Genomic DNA, 12,922 nt, shown 5'->3' on the forward strand with positions numbered 1-12,922 from the left:
TATTACTCCCAAATTTGAAGTCAGCCTCCATGTCTACTCTAAAGATACAGACATGAAAATGGCAGAATGAAATAAGGATGGGACTGGGCACAGAAGACATGAGCTCTAGTCCTGACTCTTTCACTCATCTTGTGCAAGTCATTTGACTTCTCCAGGCCTCAGTCAAACATCTATTAAGCAATTAATGTCTAAGAGTCTCTGATTGGTGTTTAAGATTCAGCATTCATAATCATACTTCTCATCTATAAATATTTAGAGTTTACAAAGTATTTCTATATATAAAGTTATTAGATCCTCAAAATAACCCTCTGAAAGAGAGGAGAAAGGATAATAATTTTCATTTTATGGGTGATGAAAATAAGAAACAGAGGCAGAAATGGTTTGGCTCCAGTTACAAAGGCAATAAATGACAAGACTTGAACATGGACATCTCGACTCCTTACACAGTCATTATTTTCTCTACTTTCCTGCTATAACTTTATGACTGTAAAATATATCTAGACCCTTGATATATAAGCTATGTTCATTCACCTTAATATATTCACATCATTAGGGTTTGAGGTCTCCAGGGGCCTTTTTGAAAAGTGAGGGCTCCATATTTTGGATCTGCTGCTCAACATAGAGCAAGGGCTCACAGAAAATATTTTCCATTTGTTGTTCTTCTCTCAAGAGTACCAGTAAACCAGTACCAATATTCCCTGTAGGTAATAACATAAAGATGGAAATAACAGCTTTGTAGATAAGGTAGCAAACTCCTAAACAAAGATCTGTGGTCCTGACTAAAAAATCAACAAATATTATTGAGCTTCCAATAGCTGGATTTTTACGTTCATTTCCGTCCCTGAAATATGAAGATATTAATGTATCACTCCTCCAAGGGCATAAAAGGAACAATGATTAATTATGAAACACCTAAAATTATGGAGCAATAGAAATGAGCCAACTGGGCTCACAATTCATGCCTCTGACACATTAGACATGATGGCATTGTCATTACTTAAAAATCTATTTTTCTATGATAGGATACAAAGTATTTGATGTATGTTGAATAAAACACAAAATTATCCAGTGATTCTGTCTTGAAGATTTTATACATATACGCTGTCTGTACTGTTAATCATATTTACTCTTGTAATTTTCTTCCTTTTCCACATCCTAGTCTCACTCTATACTTCCTCAGAGAGTGAATAAAGGAAGCATTTCTTCATACCTCTGTCCTTACCTTCTCTGATCCAGTTCTCCCACCAGAATGGAAATAAGGAAAGGTTCTCTTTGCTCTTCTTCCTCCCTCCTCCAGCATTCATAGGGTTAACTGAGTCTCCATATCCCTACCTAAGCAAAGCTGTGATTATCTCACCAGCATTTTCCACCCTCAGCCTGCCCCCAGATACAAAAGCCCCAGAAGTAAAGGCTTAAAGGGGAAGAAACATTTTCTTTCATTTAAATACCAAAATTAGAGGGAGAAGCAAAAGGCCCCTTTTTAAAAATGTTAGACTTTCAGCTCAAGGATCTGACCCAAAGCAGACAGGGATTTATCAATGTTTTTTGTTTTCTGAAGTGCAATAGTATTTACTGTGTGAAGAAAAACAGATAAAGCTATAAATTAGTTGCCTGGTCAGTCTTGTAGATAGGAAGAGGTACAATACAGTGTATTAGGTGCACACACTCTCCTGCTCAGTGAACAGTGGTTCAAAGGACCCTAAATCCATATGTCACAGTTATCGGTTTACATTTAAGCTCCAGATAATATGCGAAGTTGGGGTGGAAGAGGTGGATGGCAGATGGTAGCCCACATGGCTCGCTTATTCTTCTACACTTCTTTGGTTTCCTTGGCTGCCATCAATGGCTAAAAATTGCTAGCCTCATCATGGGTCAACTCAACCATACCTTGGATTCCCTCTGTGTCCTAAATTGATTCTGGAGGAAGGGCTAGCTAACCTTTGGGCCTCTTGAGAACAATCTGGTAATATCCTGGCTCTTTCTTTCAAAACAGTTTATCATACGTGAAACTGAAATTATCCTGCTCTGGCATATAATTTACGTGGATGAATTGGGATGTTTTTTGAACTGATAAAATACAAAAAGAAAAAAAAAAGAATTGACCTTTTAGGGGTTGAATTTTTCATGCCATGCTACAAAAAATCAAAGTGCAATTAATTCAATCAATCCTGAAGGCACTGAATTCCAGGAGCAAAATAGTCTTGGGATAGTTGAAGTACAAATCTTTGTTAATTACATAGTGAATATCTAGAATATCTGCTGTTACAGGCCCCTATTACCTACTTCATTAAAGAATCACCACTGAAAAAATGGCACAAGCAATTTGTAGAGGAATGGAGAAAGGAGTTTTGGGAAAGGGAGTCAGAAGTACAATCCTTAACAGTCTGTTGAATCTGCATCATTGCAAAATGGACCTGAAAAATATTGTGAAATAGGCAGAAGTCTTGCAGTCAGGTATTCAGATGTGATTATATATTTCTAAAATGAGGCCAATGGGCTAAATAATTTCTAAGAAGGCCATCAAAATCTAATATTGTTTATTCTAAGATTTTTCCGGCTCTGACAGTTTATTTTCTATGATGAAGATAAGACAGAATCTCAGGAGACAGTGGATCTAAGTGACTAGAACTTGGGGACCCAATTCAGAAGATCTAGATTTCTGATTTTTGATTATGCCAGCAACTGAGTCTATATAGCAACTCAAAATTTTTGAGAGTAAAATTGAGTGATTTATGAAGATTATCACAGAGTTGACACACATTTCCATCTTTGATCATATCCACATATTCAATGGCTTCTTTCATTGGCATTCCAATAAAATGGAAGATTCCAGTTTTATTTGTTCTCCTCTGGCCTAAGCTCTTATATTTGCTACTCACTCTCCCAAAACTGAAGCTCCTAAGTTTAGGCCCAGGAAGATGTACTATTTATAAAAAGTACAGGTGACTATGTAAACTCTGTGTTTATATGAACTATAGTAAACACTCTGTTATCTCCTTAGGCAGTAGATTTAGGTGTTCTGGGCAACAGACAGTTGGCCATCCATAATGACCAATTTTCAAAAAGCTATAACACAATAAAATACAATTACCATAAAATTATATTAAACAGTTGGAAGATAATGATGGTGGTGATGATGATGATGATGATGATGATGATGATGATGATGAGTAGTTGGCCTTTAAATAGAGCATTTTGTAGTTTACAAAATTCTTTCACATATTCTGAAAGCCCTGTAAGGGAGAGAAGAAACTGAGGCCCAGCAAGCTTAAATGAATCTCCGAAGATCATATCTTTTTTAACCGCTTAGAAGGCTGTTCAAGGTCTTGCAGCAAGGTGGTATAATGGGAAACGTACTTAACTGTTCTAGTGTCAGCTCTCATGTTAATTGGCTGTATGACTTTGGACAAGTCACTTAATATATCCAAGTCTCAGTTGTCCTCTCTGTAAAATGAAGAGGTTGGACTGGTTGGTCTCTAAGCTCTCTTCCATCTCTGACATTCCAGCATATGACTTCCTATTTTTGAAGGATTTTTGGATAGGGTAAATATTTGTCTTAAACCAATACTTCATTTTGACAGCTATAGAGCAGCTAGGTGGTGTAGTGAGTAGAGTGCCAGGCCTGATGTCAGGAAGGACTCAACTTCCAGAGTTTAAATCCAGCAGACACTTACTAACTGTGTGACCATGAGCAAGTCACTTAACCTCATCTGTCTCAGTTTCTCATCTGAAAAATAAACTGGAGAAGGAAATGGCAAATCACTCTAGTGTCTTTGCCAAAGAAAACTCCAAATGTAGTCATAGAGAGTCCAACCTGACTGAAACAGCTAAACAACAAAGAGAAAGTAAAAACAACAGGGAAACATCTTTTCCAGTGGCCTGGCTCATTAGCACCTGCTAATCAGATAGGTCATATGGGTCTCACTCATACTTCTGAATGAAGTTTGTGGAGTGGGGGTAGGAGGAGAAGAAAGCTTTCAAATACTAGAAGACAGTTTTTTTTTTTCTCCACAGAATTCTCTCTCCTCCAAGCTAAACATTCCCCTTCCTTTAATGCTCGTGTGCCATGAAGTCTGTCACCATTCTTGTTCCCCTCCTGGGTTTGATCTCTAGCCTATAAATGTCCTTCCTACAGCATAGTGTCCTGAACTAAGCATGATACTAGTATAGATAGCCACTGTACATGGGATACAACTGGGGCAGGGAACGATGGGTCTGTCAAATGCACAGTGGAGTAGCCAGTGCTTGTAATGCAGCCTGAGATTGCATTAGCTTTTTAGTCAGCTACGTCAGATTTAGTTTATACTTAGCATTGTGGCTCACTAAACTCCCCCCACCATCTTTTTAGACAAATGCCATCTATCTACACATCCTCCATTCTATGAAGACTTTTTGAACTCAAATGGCAGCATTTAATGTCTTATTCACCCCTAACATGCTAGCCTATCAAGATCTTTTCCAACCCATTGCTCCAAGGTGATAGATAGCATATCGATCACCTCTGTGGGGCCAAGAAGAACAATTCTAATCCCCATCCACATGGCAGCGAGACAAATATTTGAACACAGAAATTATATCTCTTTTTATTCCTCAGGATAAAAAACCCAATTTCTTAAAATAATTTTCAAATGGTGTGGCCTCAAGTTCCCTCATACCGTGTCCTCATTAAAATGTGATGCCCAGAACTGACCCCAGCTGTCCAACTATAGTCTGGCCCGAGCAGAAGAGAAAGGATCTGCTACCTGCCTTTGCTCCAGTCCAAGGGTTTTTAGCCTTCTTTTGTGTACCAAGGACACCTTTGATATTGTAGCAGAGAGTATGGACTCCTTCTCAGAATACTTTGAAATGCAAACAATAAAATACAGATCTTTCCCCTCCAACTCTGCTCTCTTCCTAACTTCCTTATTGTTGTCCTGGGTACCACTATTATCTGAGTCCTCCTAGTCACCTAGGCTTACAACCTAGGTGTCATCTTTGACCCCTCACTCCCTCTCATCATCCCCATATTCAAACAGTTGTCAAGTCCTATTGTTTCTGTCTTCCTAATACCTCTCATAGGTCTCCTTCTATCCTCTGACCTCCACCCTAGTGTAGATCTGTATCACCTCATGCCGATGCTACTGCAACAGCCTCCTGGTTGGCCTGCCTTCCTCAAGTCCTCAAGTCTCTCTCTGCTTCAGTCCTTCTTTTGAAGGACTATGAAACAGATCTTCCCAAAACTTCGTTCTGAACATATCACCCTCCTCTTCAATGAGGATGAGTGGCTCCCTCTTACCTCCAGGATAAAATATAAAATTGTCTGTTTTGTTTCAAAGCGCTTCCTAAGCTGCCCCCTTCCTGTATTTCCAATCTTCTTACACCTTCCTCCCTTCCATGTACTCTGCAATCCAGTGACGCTGATCTTGTTGCTTTTTTTTTTCCTAACACAACACTTGCTCTGCCTCCAAGCATTTCCACTGACTGTCTCCCAAGTGTAGAACTCTCTTTTTCCTTGTCTCTACATCTTAGCTTCTCTAGCTTCCTTCAAGTCTCAGCTAAAGTGCCATTTTCTGCAGGAAACTTTGTTCAGGACTCCTTAATCTTAGTGCCTTCCCTCTGAAATGACCTCCAATTTATCTTACAACAATCTTGTTTGTAAATAGGTGTTTTCATGTTCTTCCCCACATTAGACTACAAGATCTATGAGAGGAGAGAATTTTGTTTTTATCCCCAATATTTAGCACAGTGACTAGAATATAGCAGGCATTTAATTAATACTGGATGAGGATAGAAGGGTCTGGCATGCTATGGTACATGGGGTCATGAAGTATTGGACACAATTGAATGACTGAACAACCACAACCACAAAAAAACCTAACTACATTGATTTACCAAAAAAAGAAAAAAGAAAAAGAAAAAAAATATTTGAGACATAGTTTTCAAAATATTTATAAGAATAAACACTTTCACAGATCCCAGGTTAAGAACCCTTTGTTTAAACACTATGCCCCTATTAATTAATTTTTATTAGTGCACTTAAGCTCATTAACTTTTTTTTTTCACTGCCATCTTATACTGCTGACTTTCAACTCATGAAAGCACCCAAATACTTTTCACTTGAACTGCTGTGAACATTTCCTGTCACTTCTGGGGCAAAAAGGGAAGGCAAACAAAATGAAGTAGGTAGCTTAAGAGTAAGCTGGGCTCCCACACCAGCCAGATCTCCTTGGTGGCTGATGACAAAATTGGGGTGGAAATGAGTAAAAAGGTAAAGAATAGAAATAGTTATGTGAAATATTTTTCTCCTTTTTTAAATGACATTTTACTAGCAATTTATCCTGGTGGTAATTGATCATAAAATCAGGTTGTTGGCAAGCCATAGGTAGCTCATAATGACAACTTTGGGCAAATGACCAACAGTGCTGTTCTGCCAGATCTCAGGACTCAACTCACTCAGAAAGAGGGCCTCAAATCAAAGACCCCATATGAGTGGCACAGAATGCAAAATTGCCAGAGGAAGAAATGAACATATAAATTCATCTTGAATTAAAAGTCTAATGGGGCAGCAAAAAGAGAAATGAAATATAAGGCTGCATTTTGAAAGCCATAGGGTCCAGAACTAGGTCTTCTTATTTTCACTGTGCTTGGCCTTTGTTAACCACATCTAGAATATAGTTTTCATTGATAATATTGAGCTCCTTGAGGTCACAGACTCGGGTGTGTTTTGTTTGTTTGTTTTTTTGTCTTTCTTTTTATCCCCAATGTTTAGCACAGTCCCTAGAACATATTAAGTGCATTTTTTAAAATGTTTATTTATTGCCTAGTTAATTAATCAATTGATTGGTCTGTACATTCTAGTCAAGGACCTGTCTCTGTGGGACAAATATGTAAGTGTCATAAGGCTGGACAGTAGAATTGGTCTGATATGTAGACAACCTATGATGCAGCCCATGTATCAGCCTCTTTCTCAAAATTATTTCTTCAACTACTTGAGGTCCTTGTGGCTTAAAGTCCAAAAGCCTTTGGGAGGATTCTGTAGGAGAAAGGGCACAGGCTTTGGGAAAAGATGGTGATTTGGATTATAAATTCCAACTCACTCATTTTTTACCTGTAAATTTCAGCAATTATCTTTACTTGTCCAAAACTGTATTTCTTCCTCTGCAAAATGAAGAAGTTGAACTATGTGACCTTCTGGCTCTCTGATCCCATGATCCTAATCAGGGCTTGACATAAACCCTCTTTGTTTTTTAGAGAAAACATAAAATGTTAGAGCAAGAAAATCCTTAGAAATTTAGTCCAACCTCCTTGTTTTTACGGAGGAAGAAGAGGCTCCAATAGTGAAGGCTATAGAAGAAAATAAGCAAATTATTGTTAGGGTCTGGTTCAGAACCTAAATCTTCTCACTCTACCCTCCTCTCACTCCCTCCTAGCCCCCATGCCACAATTTCCACAATCTGTTGGAGATACCTGATCTTTCAATTCCATTTCCCCAAAACAGAATGTTAAAGGATTCATGATTGGACTCTTCTCTGGCCAGGTAGCACCATCTCCCTGCCCTACTCCCCAAGTGACTCATTCTTCAGCAAGGCAGTATATTAGGTACTTGTCTCCTCTGTGAAATTTGAGGGTCTCCATAAGACTCCACAATGGCAACTGAGGGCTGATTTGACTTAACATGAGTAAAAAATGACAGATTTAAAACTGGATAGATTAGCATCATCATCTGTCCTCCTTATACTGTATGGTATGGCCATTCTGACCTGCTTGTTCTTCCATACACACAAGCCTTCATCTTCCTACTCCATGGCTTTCATTGGCTGCCTCCCATGCCTGAAATACACTCCTTCCTCACTTCTGCCTTTTGGGATCCCTATTTTTCTTTAGAAGCTCTAGAACCAGCTTTTATGTGAAGCCTTCCTCTCAGTTGTTAGTATCCTCCCTACCAAAACTACCTGGCATTGATTTTTGTACATTCAGTGTATAAACATATTTGTGCATACCACTTCATTTGTTATTATAAAACAGTGGTGTCAAACTCAAATAGGAACAAGGCCACTAAACCATACATAAGGGTCCCTATGGGCACCAGATTGATTTAGTTTTAAATTGCAATATTAACTATGTTGTATTGTATTTTTATTTATTTTGTTAAATATTTCCTAATTGCATTTTAATCAAGTTCAGACTACAGCAGGGAATGTTGCAGGCCACATGCAGCCCACAGACCATGTATTTGACACTTATGCTGCAAAACATAATCTATTTGAGGGTGGAGACAATTTGTTTCACCTATCTTCATAAGCCCTGAGCTTACAAAGTGCTTGGCATATATTAAGCAGTTAATAAATGTTGATTGATAATCCACCTTCTGAATTTTACAGATGAGGAAACTAAGGCTCATAGAGAAGTACTTGACCAAATCCATCAGTTAACAACACTTATTAAAGACAGACTATGTGCTGGATAGAGTGCTAGGTCCTGAAGAGAAAAAGACAAATGGGAGAGTACTTGCCCTCAAGGACCTTATATCTTCTTACATAGGGGAATACAGGACATAAAGCAGATGTCTAACCAATGGAAGGGGTTTGTATCTAATCAGTTCCAAATAGAGTTACAGAACAACAAATTACCACAGTTTCTTTTCCCATAACTGGGATAAGGTTGATTTGATTTCTTTTCCCAGGACAAGAGCAAGAAGTAGAAATCCCAGAGGGGGTATGTGTGTGTGTGTGTGTGTGTGTGTGTGTGTGTGTGTGTGTGTGTGTGTGTGTGTGTCTGTTTTTATCACTTGGAGAACACCTCTGTGTGTGTATATCTGTATCTCTGTGTCTGAGTGCCTGTGTCTGTGCCTCTGTGTGTTTCTGTATGTGTCTCTGTGTGCTAAGGGGTCAATCAAGTATGGGCTGACTAGAACCCACAGTTACTTATGTAGTAAATAGGAGAACTAAGATTCCACCCCAGACCCTTTAACTATAAAGCCAGTTCTCTTTGTCTATATGTTCTCATTTAGCCTCAGTCAAGCACAGATTAAAAATCCTTCGGTGGCAAAACCCCTCAAATTAAAAACAAACGCACTCATTTTATTTTGCTGTCAGGCCTTGTTTGTAAAAACTTTCAGGTTCAAATTTCTCAGTTGTAGCATCTCTCTGCTTCTACTTCAAGTTCATAGGAATCCATACCCCTGCCTCCTCCCCAGGGATCCTTTGTCCTGCCCTCATGCCACTGTTTTGCACTTTATTAGCCACTGAGTTTTGTTTTAGAAAGAACCTAGGGTAGTGAAAACCAATTATTAGTGTTCCATTTAACTTCTTAAATCAATTTAACATTGTGGCTCACTCAGATAGATGCCCAGAGAAAGCCTGCCCACTTTGAAGGTACATCTTAATCCTAGGCCTTGATTATAGAAGCAAGAGGTGTAGAAGAAGGAGAGTGAGGAGAGGAAGGGGAGGGGAAGAAAAAGAGGAAGAGAAGAAGAGGAAGAGGGAAAGGAAAAAGGAAGATGGGAGGGTGAGCAGGGAAGGGGAGGAAGAAGGAAGGAGACGAAGAAGAGGAGAAAACTCTGCCAAGAACTATTCCAAGTTTCTGAGGTTGGTTTTCAAAGAACAAACATAAAATGAAAACTCTTGAATCTCGCTTTGGAGTTATTTTCCTTTTCCATAAGTGTGCAGTTAAGCTCAGGAAATGTCATAGTAGACACTTTAAACTGACCATAGAGATTTGATGATGGGGTCTATTTTTAACTGAATTTTTGTTAATGTTCTCCAAGTGATAAAAACTCTGAAAACACAGAATGTGCCTCAACTTGCCTCTGAAAAGGAGAAGTAGTGGTGTTATCACACCAAATAGCTCCTCTTTGTGTTTGGCATATTGGCAGGGGATCTGATCATTCTTAAAGGAGTGCTTTACAAATCACAGCTTTTGTGAATGACCTTATTTATGCCTTCTATTTTGCTGCTCTGTTAATGTTATCAAAGGATATTCTCTGGCACCATACTCTGAAGGGAAGCCAGGGTTGTTTAGGAGGAAGAAACACTGAACTGAGAAAGAGGGAACCTGTTAGTACCAGCACTAAACAGTACCATTTGCTACCATTTGCTGAGCAAGTCAATTTCTTCTAATAGGATCCTCATCTGTAAAAGGAGGTACTTGGACTAGAAATCAGGAGTCCTTAACAAGGGGTCTGCGAACTTTAAAAATATTTTGATAACTGTATTTTCATATATTTATTTACTTTGTAATTCTATAGATTTTACTTTATGCATTTAAAAAAATTATTCTGAGAAGACCTCCAAAGGCTCCATCAGGTTTCCAAAGGAGCCCAAGGAAAAAAAAATATTAAGAAGCCCTGGCCTACATGGTCATTGAGCTTCCTTCCAGCTCTTCCCTTCTATGGTCCATAATCGAAGGTCCCTTCACCCTATAACATTCTATGCTCTATATTATATGGCCTCTTAGAGCTCTGAGAGACTATATAATTCTATTAAGAAAACACTAACTTAATAGAGAAAGGATGACGTATAAGACTATTTTTTTTTCTTTTTGCTCCTGCAAATCACCACAATCCCCAAAGAGTTGACCATGAATCACAGAATCACAGGCTGTTCCCAGGAAATCCCATGGGAAGGATTCTAGGAAATGTAGTCCGATTCATAAGCTAGAAGCATGCTGATTTGGGGCTGATGAGCCAGCTGGACCAGCTCTTGTGCTTGTGGGCTCAGTGCAGCTGCACTTTCTATCCAACTGTTAACACAGTCTTGCCCTTATAACACAAGCACATAAGCTGGTTGGCTTAAAATCTGGAATCTGGACTACAGTAGAACCCCATTATGATGCTGGTATCAGAAGGCAAGGATAATACCTGAATGATGGGTTTTCTGGATAATGTTGAGAGAGATGCCCTCTTTTTCACTACGGATATGGTTTGACCCACAATCTAACCAAATGTAGTATGTGGGGGGAAAAAAAGTTTTATAACAAGATTTGATTGTAATTTTTCTATGAAGGCAACATTCAATAAAAAAAAAAAACAGAATTCACTCTAATGGGATGACAATTGTCAAGCTGTGAGATACTTCTAGAGAGTAGGCCAGACAGCATGTCATAGAATCAGAGATATGGAACTTGAAAGTATCTAAGATATCTAATCCAATCCCTTCATTTTACAGATGGGAAAATTGAGACCCAGAGAGACAATATGGCTAAGTAGAGAGAGTTCTAGATTAGAAGACAGAGGATTTTGAATTCATACTTTGCCACTTATATAAATTTTGGAAAGTCATTCAATCACCCTGGGTTTCAAATTCCTCATCATTAAAATGAAGATACAGGATTAAACAGATTCTAAAGTACCTTCCACTTCTGAATCTATGACCCTTTTATCCTATGATTCCTTCTAGACTTATATCTATTACCCTTGCAATGATATTAGCACAGTGACTAGAAAATAGCAGTGCTTAATAAATGTTTATCGACTGATATTTTGAGATTAAGTGATTTGCCCAAGGTTATAGAAGTAACAAAAGCATGTTTTGAACCCAGGTCTCCAAATCTAGTATGCATTCTAGCACTCTCATTATATCATGCTACCTTATCAACCATTCCTACTTTCTATATATTGCCTTTAAAGGTGGACATTAACCAATTATTCAGCCAATTAACCCACTTCAGTAATCAAGATAACCAAGACAGGTGATTTAGGTCCAGAGTGAACAGGGAACCTGGAATTATCTAGTCTGAATATAATGAAAGCCAGAAGATCATTAAGTCTCTTCTTCACTTTGTAATATATGAACAGTAGCTTTGGGTCTACTTACCAGTAACAAAGTAGCTATAACACACATTCAAATGTTTATATAGTACAGAATGCTGAGCTTGGACTTCAGAGACCTGGGTTTAAATCTGCTCTGTGATCCTGAGGTCATTTAACTCCTTGGGCCTCAGTTTTTTCATCTGTCAAATGAGGCAGTTAGACTCAAGGGCATCTACAGCCCCTTATGGTTTTAAAATTGTATGATCATTTTCCTGAATCCCAGGTTCCAGAGTGGTTATCAACTTAATTTATGATTGGAACCAATTGGCAGGCACTGTAATGTAAATGTGAACAATGCTAAGGCAACTCAGCAAATTGAACTGATGGACTAGTAAATATAGTACTTGAACAAATAACTAGGGCTGGGAAGACTAGTGAATCAAACATAGCATGTAGAAAGGTCTACCAATCAGAGAAAAGTACAAGGTTTAGGGATGGTGGGCTCCAACGTGCAGTTAATGGGGTGAGGTATAAGTAGGATGACTTTAGAGTCTACACTTGAGATTTTAGTTAGAAATTAGGGGAGTCAATCAGAGGAAACAGATATGGTGTACAGACATAAGACCGGGTGGCATGTGGTATTATCTACTGACTAATGTTTAAGATATGAGAAACTATGGGGAAAAAAATAACTAAATAAGGATGGGAGGAGTGATTCAGTAGCTTTATTACATAATCTAGGAGCTATTTTTGTTTTCTTCTGAGTCTTGAGGGTCAACACCTGCCAGATCAATGGGAGAAGTTAACAGAATCTTAAGTATTATGGCCATGTTTTCAAGGTACCAGTATATGTCTATACTCATGTCCTCTATTCCAGAGCTTGACAACAAAATAGATCGAGAGAGAGAGAGAGAGAGAGAGAGAGAGAGAGAGAGAGAGAGAGAGAGAGAGAGAGAGACTTCTGATGCTCATCCAAGGTTGAAGCCAAGGGCTGCTTACATACGACCTTCTACTGTCAAATCCTGTCCTTTGTTCCCAAAGATAGAATTCTTGATGGCAGGTAGTAGAAGATGACATGGTTGATTTTTTAAGTGTTTCTTTTCAAGTCAAATCAACAAGCATAATTGAACAATAATCCATTCCATGGCTCATATTAGAAGCCTTTCCAAATCAGTAGAACCTACCAGAGCTTTC

This window comes from Phascolarctos cinereus, unplaced genomic scaffold (assembly GCF_003287225.1).
Source record: "Phascolarctos cinereus isolate Bilbo 61053 unplaced genomic scaffold, phaCin_HiC Scaffold_2;HRSCAF=192, whole genome shotgun sequence".
In the NCBI taxonomy this organism is placed as follows: Eukaryota; Metazoa; Chordata; class Mammalia; order Diprotodontia; family Phascolarctidae; genus Phascolarctos; species Phascolarctos cinereus.